At 33.1% G+C, this 8,863-nt stretch overlaps 1 protein-coding gene across 2 annotated transcripts in view; it reads right to left on the reverse strand.

The window, feature by feature from the left end:
• Positions 1-1,080, reverse strand: part of LOC136976379 (semaphorin-2A-like) — a 47,714-nt gene extending 46,634 nt beyond the window's left edge. For both annotated transcript variants that reach the window (XM_067271626.1, XM_067271625.1), the window contains exon 1: positions 766-1,080. The gene's annotated coding sequence lies outside the window, so the exon portion shown is untranslated. The remainder of the gene's footprint in view (positions 1-765) is intronic.
• Between the last annotated feature and the right edge of the window lie 7,783 nt (positions 1,081-8,863).

Below are 8,863 nucleotides of genomic sequence, written 5' to 3' on the forward strand. Positions count from 1 at the left end.
ATTTTTTTTTCTTTATCATCGTAAGATTCAACACGTAAACTTTGTTAAATTTCAACGAAAAACAATCATATTCTGCACCTCACATTTTTTTAAATTATAGTTTTTTAATGCATATCTAATTACATTTTTTGCATTATAAACTTAATTAAAATTGCAACTTAATTACCACTCTAAAGAACAATTTAGATAGAAATCTTAATTCCAAAAAAATCAACTTACAATAGAATTTAATCCACTATTGTATGGACTATTTATCTCCTTACAATTTGGGTATTACATCCTATTCATGTAGCACAAACCAATGATCAGACACAGCAGAATAGCAATGAGGGAACTTTAACCAAAAGAATCCTGAAGGTTACCTGAGCTTTTTCAGCGAAATTATGTCGGGACCACACGAGCATTATAGATGTACCCGAAAAGCTGTTTAAGGTTTCAAAACACAGCACACCATCCCATGCCAGTATCCATATTTTTCAATCAATTTGGATGAATACAGAATGATCCCTACCTTTTTAACACCAAGGTTTAATGAAAGCCCCAAAATTGAAATTAGATCCATACACAATTTGTTAATTACTCAGACTATGAAATGTGCTGTGAATCAACTTATATACTAAAGCATTTCTGGATATCAAGAAATAAAATCCAAATAAAACTTCACACACTTAACGAGAGCAATTGATCAAAGCAGTGATCAATCACTACAAAGAGGAGGAATGCAAAAATGGATGGATTTATGAAAGTAAAAGGGGAAATTCTTACCTTTCCATGTATATGGGTTGAATTATGAGAAAAAGCTCTAGGGAAACGTCAATCTAAGTAGTGAACAATGAACACGAATACGTTCTGTATGTTTGTATTTCACTCTTTACAAACTTATTCGCCGATGCGTCTCTTGTGAATATTTAAACGTGATGTATAGTCTGAAATAATTTTAACGCATCACTATTTACTTTTTTATGGTTCAGAGACATAACAGAACGGAATTTTGTGGCCTATACAGAAAGAAACCGTAGAGAACGGATAACCATGACACTCTCCAAACGGTGTAGGTAGCGATGTAGATGGCGTTGATCTCCGCAAGCATTTCTGATCGTGTTTCTCTAACTCGCAACTAGTGGCGCTCCGATGAAATCATTAGAAAATCATTAGCGACAACATTTTTATCAGTCGATTTCATTTCTTCGACTGCGAGAGAAAAAAAAGGTTTTAATTTATTTTTAAATTATTTGTTTAAAAATCATATTTATTGACAAATTACAGTTTGTTTTTTGAATCGTAATTCAACATTGCAAAAGTGTTTTTCACTGTGAGAAATGAAAATGGCGGATTAAAATTTAATGTTTTCTTCCGGTATTTAAAATTCTTGGATTTAAATTTTTTACACGGCAAATTGCAACTTTTATCGTTAGAATGCACCCCACTCTTTATTGGGGTCAGCCATTATAAACGGGAAACGGGGAAACGACATTCCAATTCGAAAAACTCCGGATCGGTTTCAGATTCGCATTTCTCATAAATGTAAGAGCATCCGTAATACAATATACTTTTTAAATCCATTGCTTTTGTAAAAAATCTTACTTTAGTGCACGATTGAAAAGTCAATACAGTACATCCAACATAAAAATACATTAAATTTTGATTGCATTTCTGAAGATAATTATCATATAGGAAGTGTTCCATTCCAGGAATAAAACGTTTGGTGTCCTTGAATTCTCAGAAACATCAAAATTCCATCTCTTATTTGTTAGGTCCGCGGTTTTATTGACAATTGTGGTCAGGCCCGAGCGGTTGGCCTTTCGTAACTTATTTGTTAAGTAATAGAGAACACGCCTTGCTAAAGGTTACTGTCGAGTAGGTTCGGGATGGAGAGCGACAACGCTCTCCTATTGTCAACAATACATTTATTTAAAGAAAATTTACCAAGGTTTAAATTGAATAATTCTTGTTTGAGTATTATCACAATTTGGACATGTAGAAAGAAAGAATAGGAGAAAGAATAAGAAATTGTCTCACCTGTGTATAATGATTGACTAATAATACAACAAACTCATATACTCTTATAATCAGCGCCGGATTAAGCCTCTAGCGGGCCCTAGACAAAATTTAAATTGAGGCCCCATTTAAATAAGTTGCTTCTAAACAAATCTTATATAATGTGACATTAGCGTAGCTAGCATGGGTGACACCCGGTGCGGATATCGTGGTGTCACCCCAAGTCACACCGTAGTGTCACCCTTTTTAACTCTTTTATAAAACACAATTGAATTGTAATATCTTCGCACTCGAGCAACTTGAACGCTACATCGAATATGCGATGTCGCGACGTATAAGTTTAGATTTAGAAAATAAATCATAACCATACATCAGTACTACCACGAGAGGCGGCCCTAGGAATATTTCTAGATGGTGCGAGAGATCTCGTGGAGCACGGGTGGCTATTGACTTTTTTTTTTCTTTTTTATTAGATAATGGCTAGTTGAGCGGAGCTTAGTAGGAATTGTTAAATACAGCCTTTTCTGTCCTATCTAATTTCTTAAATAATTTTTAACTCGTTTTTGAAACAGAGAAATCTTCTGCACTGAAGCGGGGCCCCTCCGAATTACGGGCCCTAGACATTTGTCTACTTTGCCTATTCGATAATCCGGCCCTGCTTATAATAGATCTTTACAACTCGGATTTTACAATTCCAATTTTGCCTCTCGAATAACGTAAGGTTTCCGATCAATCCTTCTATACGGATTGAGTCTCATAAAATTAAACTTATCTGGATAAAGATAATGAATTAAAATTAGAGTGATGAAGAATTTTGAATCTTTATATATTCGTTTCTTTGTAATATCGTCAAATAACCTAAAATAGTATACCTAACTTCTCTCAATGTACTGTACATTAAGTCAGAATACTTTCCATTAACTCCAAATTTAATACAGCAAACACATAATACGTAATTGGAATATGTTGAGCGATAAATATGATTTAAAATATATAATTCACTATAATCACTTCTAGAAAGAGACAACTTGCAAATAAATACGCTATTTCAAAATTCGAATTATTAAATGATTATTCTAGTAAGCCAATGCCAAATGCTGGAGCTGTCTGAGAATCCAAATGGAATTCGGATTGGATCCTCAGCAATTTTTATAGTAGTCCAGTTCAAATGTAGGCTTGATTAAACCCGTAATAGACATAGACAAAATAAATCTTAGACAGTGCTCGTAGGACGGCCTGATGGCCGAGCGGTTAAGGTGGCACCCTACCATTTTGGTAAGTCCAGGACTCAATCCGGACGGGCAGTGGTGATATTCAGCGGGTTCGCACAGGTTCGGCCGAACCCGTTGTTAAAATTTTCAGTTTTCCGAACCTTGTTAAACACACGTAACATTTCTCAGTGGTTTTGTTTTTTTTAAAAAATATATTAAAATATACGTATTATACTCTGTAATACTACTAAACTAGAGCCTTATACCCCGTTCGCACCGAGCATTTCAATCTAGATTGTGAGCAAGGTCGGGGACTATGTCTTGGTGCGATCTTTCTCGACCGTTTCAATCTTGACTGAAACGAGGTTTAATCGCGATCGATTCAAGAGAGTTCTTGAAACTAGATCCAGTCATAAGAGATATCCCACAATCTCGCGCGCGAGATAATACAAGATGGCTGTGAAACACGTGTCGGGCTATGGACAGCGAAATAAAAAGGATATTGTATTTCGAGATATGATGACATCTGTCTATTATCAGCAGTGCCATTCGGGTTGAAAAATTTCTTTGCCTAAAAGAAAAAAAAAAAACGATCGACAGCACTAATATACTACTGTTACCTGGTCTTCGCCCAGGGCTCGTTACGTTCCAAATACGCCACTGATTATTAGATATATCACAAGAAAAGATATTGTATTTATTTCTAGCCAAAACTTCCATTTCGTACGTCGGTGATTGTCAGGGAAAAATTTTCTGCTAGCGAACCCTTTGTTAACTATTTCGAATATCACACTGCGGACGGGTCGAAAAACTTCGAGAATTTTTCAGTCTCCGTCTCTCGCCGCCCGACCATCCATTGTGCGTCTGACTGAACCTACAATGGGTATAATTTTAAAAATAATCCTTGTTTAATACTTTCAGGATGGAAAATGTTTTTAAAAAATGAATATAATTTGAAAAACAAGTTCCTCATATTCATTAGGATACAAAATTACTGTACTCCTAAGACTTATTTTCCTGAAAGACTACATTATTTTAAAATTTAATTAAAAATTTATTTCCAGTGATTTCTCATAAAGTTATAAAATTAAGCAATACATTGACAGTGTCTCAAATATTAATATTTTGAGCAATGTTTACGAATTTTTTATGATGAAATGCTATGTTTTATATTAAAATGAAATCATAATTTAATTATAAGATCATTAAAGATGACCGGTGTATACTTATGCACCCAGTTGTGAAGTAAAGAATAAAGACCATTAACATTATACAGCACAATTTTTCGAAACAAGTTTTAAGATTTTAATTTATTTTATGTAACATTGAATTATTGCAAAAACTGATTTCATATTGTTTAAATATATATATTTTTTAACGCACTTTATATATCATCTTTTACCAACCTGAAATGTGTGTATCCATGAAAAAAATCAGTAATGGCTTTCAAATATAATTTTAAATCAGCAATTTTTCAATATAAAATAAGTTCATACCTTGGCCATTCAAAATTTTTTAGACTCAAATACGTAAAAGCTGCCAAAGTTATTAATTATTATTATTTTTTTACAAATATTACAATATTTTAAGATATAAGGAATGTTTTGAAAAAGTAATATAGTATAAATATTCAATCTATATACATTTTAATTTTATAATGTATATAGGTTCCGGAGAAAAGTGGATATACGGTAAACTTATTTTTATATACTTTTGAAGGTTTAAATTCAGTTACTTTAAACTAATCTTTCTTTTCTATCGACTAATTTCATGTCTACATTATTAAAATAAGCGCGGTAGTGCTTTAACTTGTCAATTAATATTTAAAACTCAAGGGGAGACAGTTACCTTCTTGATTTTTAATTAATAATTTAATAGAAGAAGCTATCATTCGTCGACATTCTTTGGCTAACTATTTTCAATTTAGGGATAAGTGAAATTTTCTATTTTTTACAAAAGGGATACGTGGATTGGAAAAGGTTAGAAACCGCTGTTATCATGGGCGTAGGCAGAAAATTTTCTAGAGAGAGCATAGCTTGGAAACAAATAATTAAATCGATAAATTTTTATTTAATTATTTAATTTTCTTGATTTTCTTTCACAATACATCTTTGTATAGAATTTATTGCATCAATACATAAAGATAGATAAAGCATCACATGGTCAAGGGTGTATGGTCACCAGTGGCGTGCCGTCATTGGAAGCGATGGAAGCGCCGATTCCACCTTCCAATGACCTTCCCTTGAATTTTATAAAATATAAATTTTCATATTTTAACGTACTTTGAATTAATTAAAATTAATATTTTATTATAACTGCATTATGTATCTTTTACAAATTTCTATACTACATGTGAAAAAAAACGATAAGGTTGCTATTGTATATTCGAATAATTCGGTGGCGGAAGGAATGTCGAAACCGGGTCAGTCTCCAATCAGCCAGATTATATAGGCATTAGCACATGCGGTTTACAGTCCACCAACCTCACCCGGTTTAGTTGGTAGAAGCGACACACTCGTAAAGAGTACAGCTTTATATCCCGGAGCGGTTGTGGGCTGTTATCCGCCTGCCTGTCAACTTCCAAGCAGCCAGATTATAGGCATTGGCGCATGCGCTTTACATAGCACAAACGTCACGGTTTAGCTGGTAGAAGCTACACACGCGTAAAGAGTACGCGACTTTATATCCCGGAGCGGTTGTGGGCTGTTAGCCGCCTGCTAGATATTCGGCCACCCTCGTCCGATTATGTGAATCACGAGCAGACTAGATCAACGGCGGGCAACCCGCGGGCCAGCTACGGCTGGCGAAAAGTTTCTATCCGGCCCGCGAGATCTTTAATAGATTATTAAATTGGAAAAATAACTAATTAATAGTTATTTTTCCAATTCTTTGTAATTTTCGAAAACGATAAGAGAAATAAATGTAGTAATTAACTTTTTATTTATTTATTTCATATTTGCAGACTAAAAAAATTACGAGTCACAAGAAGGCGTCAATTAACTACTACGGCGCGGAAAAAAACGTAAAATTTATTCTGGCCCATGTTATAAAAAGGGTTGCCCACCGTAGACTAGATTTATAACTTAACCCAACCGATAGGAATTTACTGGCACGTTTTTATGATAGTTCTGTATAGTTGACAGGAGTTTAAAAAAACTCCATTAAAATATTTGATATATTTATTCTGCGTTTATTCCGTTCTCCCATCTTATATTACTTACGGATTTCGATGTTAAACCGGTGATATTACGATTTAGTATGTTCCATCTGTAAGGGGATGCAGAAAAAACGTGTACAATTCTAGTACAGTGTTAAAAATTAACTGTTACTTTGGCAGCATCATTTACAACCAAATTTAATGAATGAGACGTAGTACAGTACATACAATGGTACAAAAAAAATAGCTCTAGAATTTATTTTCCTTAAATTTACGATTTATATATCCGTTGTCATAAAAATTTGTCTTTCCACTGTTTTCCCAAGACTACAGATATTCAGGTACAAAGTAACTGGTTTCGACTTATTTCTACTTAAGAAGTGACTAAATAATTAAGAGATTAGGGAATATGGACATAAATAAAACCCTGTTGAAAGAGCCAGAATTTTACTTCAACAAAAGCTTAACAGAACCAATCACTCGCTCAGTACAGTGGGAAACTGATTTCCGTGTACACCTGGTATTAAAACGAATTAGTTAGAAAACGAAAGACTATTAAGTTTAACATAGTTAGATTTTTACAGCTACGGTGAGAAACGTTTAAAATTTACAACAGCCCTGTGGCGTCCTTTGAGATATACTAGTGATGCGACAAAAGAGGCATTTGACATTGACCGGTATCGGCACCCTCGGGATTTGGCACGCACACACTCACTACACACCTACCTGGACCGTCACTAGTTCCATCCATTAGCTACTCGTATCAAGATATTTGACTAAGTGGATTGTTTTAAGATTTAAAAAGTAAAGAATATTTTATGTTATTTTTATGTACGTTTCTTTACAAAGCTATATTTTAATTATAATTTTCTTTAAAAGTATATTAATACAATCGAACAATACATTGTACCAGGTATGTATATCCATCGCACATTTTATTTCACCGAGTAAGTTTTTATAATTTATTTTTAATTTTAGCCCTTATATCGTGGCTAGCGATTCAGAATGTAATTGTGATATTAAAAATACATTTAGAGAAGTCTACAGTTTTTACTGGCTTATCGAACAAATGAATACGAATAGACCGTAGACCAGTGATTCTTAACAGGGGAGCCGCAGCCCCTGGGGGTCCATAAGAAGTTTGCCGGGAGCCGCCAAATTATGCAAAATTTCCTTCAGAATATAATAAAAAGAAAATTGATGTATAATCCGAATATCGTATTGAAAAGTGAAATAAGAAAGATAAAGTTTTCCTATTTAGTTTTTATTTATTTATTTTGTATTTCTTCCCACATACAACTTTGTTAGTACAGAAGAAATAAATGTAAATATGCTACTTACACCGCAGTATTTACTTCTTTTATTCCAAAGCAATTTTAAGAAACTATTAATGCTTGGAATTTTAAAAATAATTAGGAAAAATAGTAGGCTTTGAAAATTTAAATATTTTTGCAAAAGTTATGCAAAATCCTTACGACAAGTGGGCGTTTTAGTTTTAGTTTAGTTTTAGCATCGACATTGGATCGATTTATCGACATGTTTCTTATTTTATTTTCTGTTAAAAATTAATGAGTTTTCATGTTTAATTGTGAAGTTTGAATGTTATTTATAATAGATAATGAAATAATAAAGTTATGATTTACATTTATTATATAAAAAATAAAGCAATAATAAAAAAATCAATTTATTATAGATAAATTATCAAATTATCAAATATAAATTATTATTAAAAAATGGGGGTCACAAAAAAATTATGAAATATTTGGTGGGCGGCGAGTATAAAAAGGTTAAGAACCACTGCCCTAGACCATCACTGACGCGCAATTAACTGATTACCCCTGGAAGTCGGCTTCTTACAGAAACACAGCTTCCCTGTCATCAAATGTCACGGCACGCCACTGATGGTCACATATTCAAATCATTTTTATGTTTATAATTTGTGGAATTTTTTACTCGGTCCGAGGCGAGAGCAAGTGCCCGGTCTTCTCCCTCTCTGCGGACCTTCACCGCCGTTATATATTATTTTTTTATGTATTTATTACATTAATTTTTTCATAAATAACCTATTTTTGTATAAGGAATTGGTGAACTTCAGTTTTCTTAATATATACATATGTATGAGCTCATACAGGCTTAGATAGAGAGAGAGGTAAGCAGTTGGTTTACCACTCGAATGGGGTTCCAGATATAAAGGGATACAAAGCAAAATCTAATCTCTTATATTAAAAAAAAAAATAAAATAAGCGATTTAAACTGAAGATTTTGACATGTTATGAAACAGCTATTTTTATTTATTTTGTTGATTTTATTTCTATATCTATATAACTTTTGGATAGAGATTGGCCACTATTTGTGACTTCTCCGATCTGAAATTGCAACTTTCAAGCCTTACTCTGTTATTCATAAGCTGTAAATATTTATGTACCAATATAATATTAAACTGTATTAAAATATATGCTCCCCATCTCAAATTAGTAGTGGCTTGCCCCTGTACATC

This window comes from Centruroides vittatus, unplaced genomic scaffold (assembly GCF_030686945.1).
Source record: "Centruroides vittatus isolate TY-2023 unplaced genomic scaffold, ASM3068694v2 contig_400, whole genome shotgun sequence".
NCBI classification, from domain to species: domain Eukaryota; kingdom Metazoa; phylum Arthropoda; class Arachnida; order Scorpiones; family Buthidae; genus Centruroides; species Centruroides vittatus.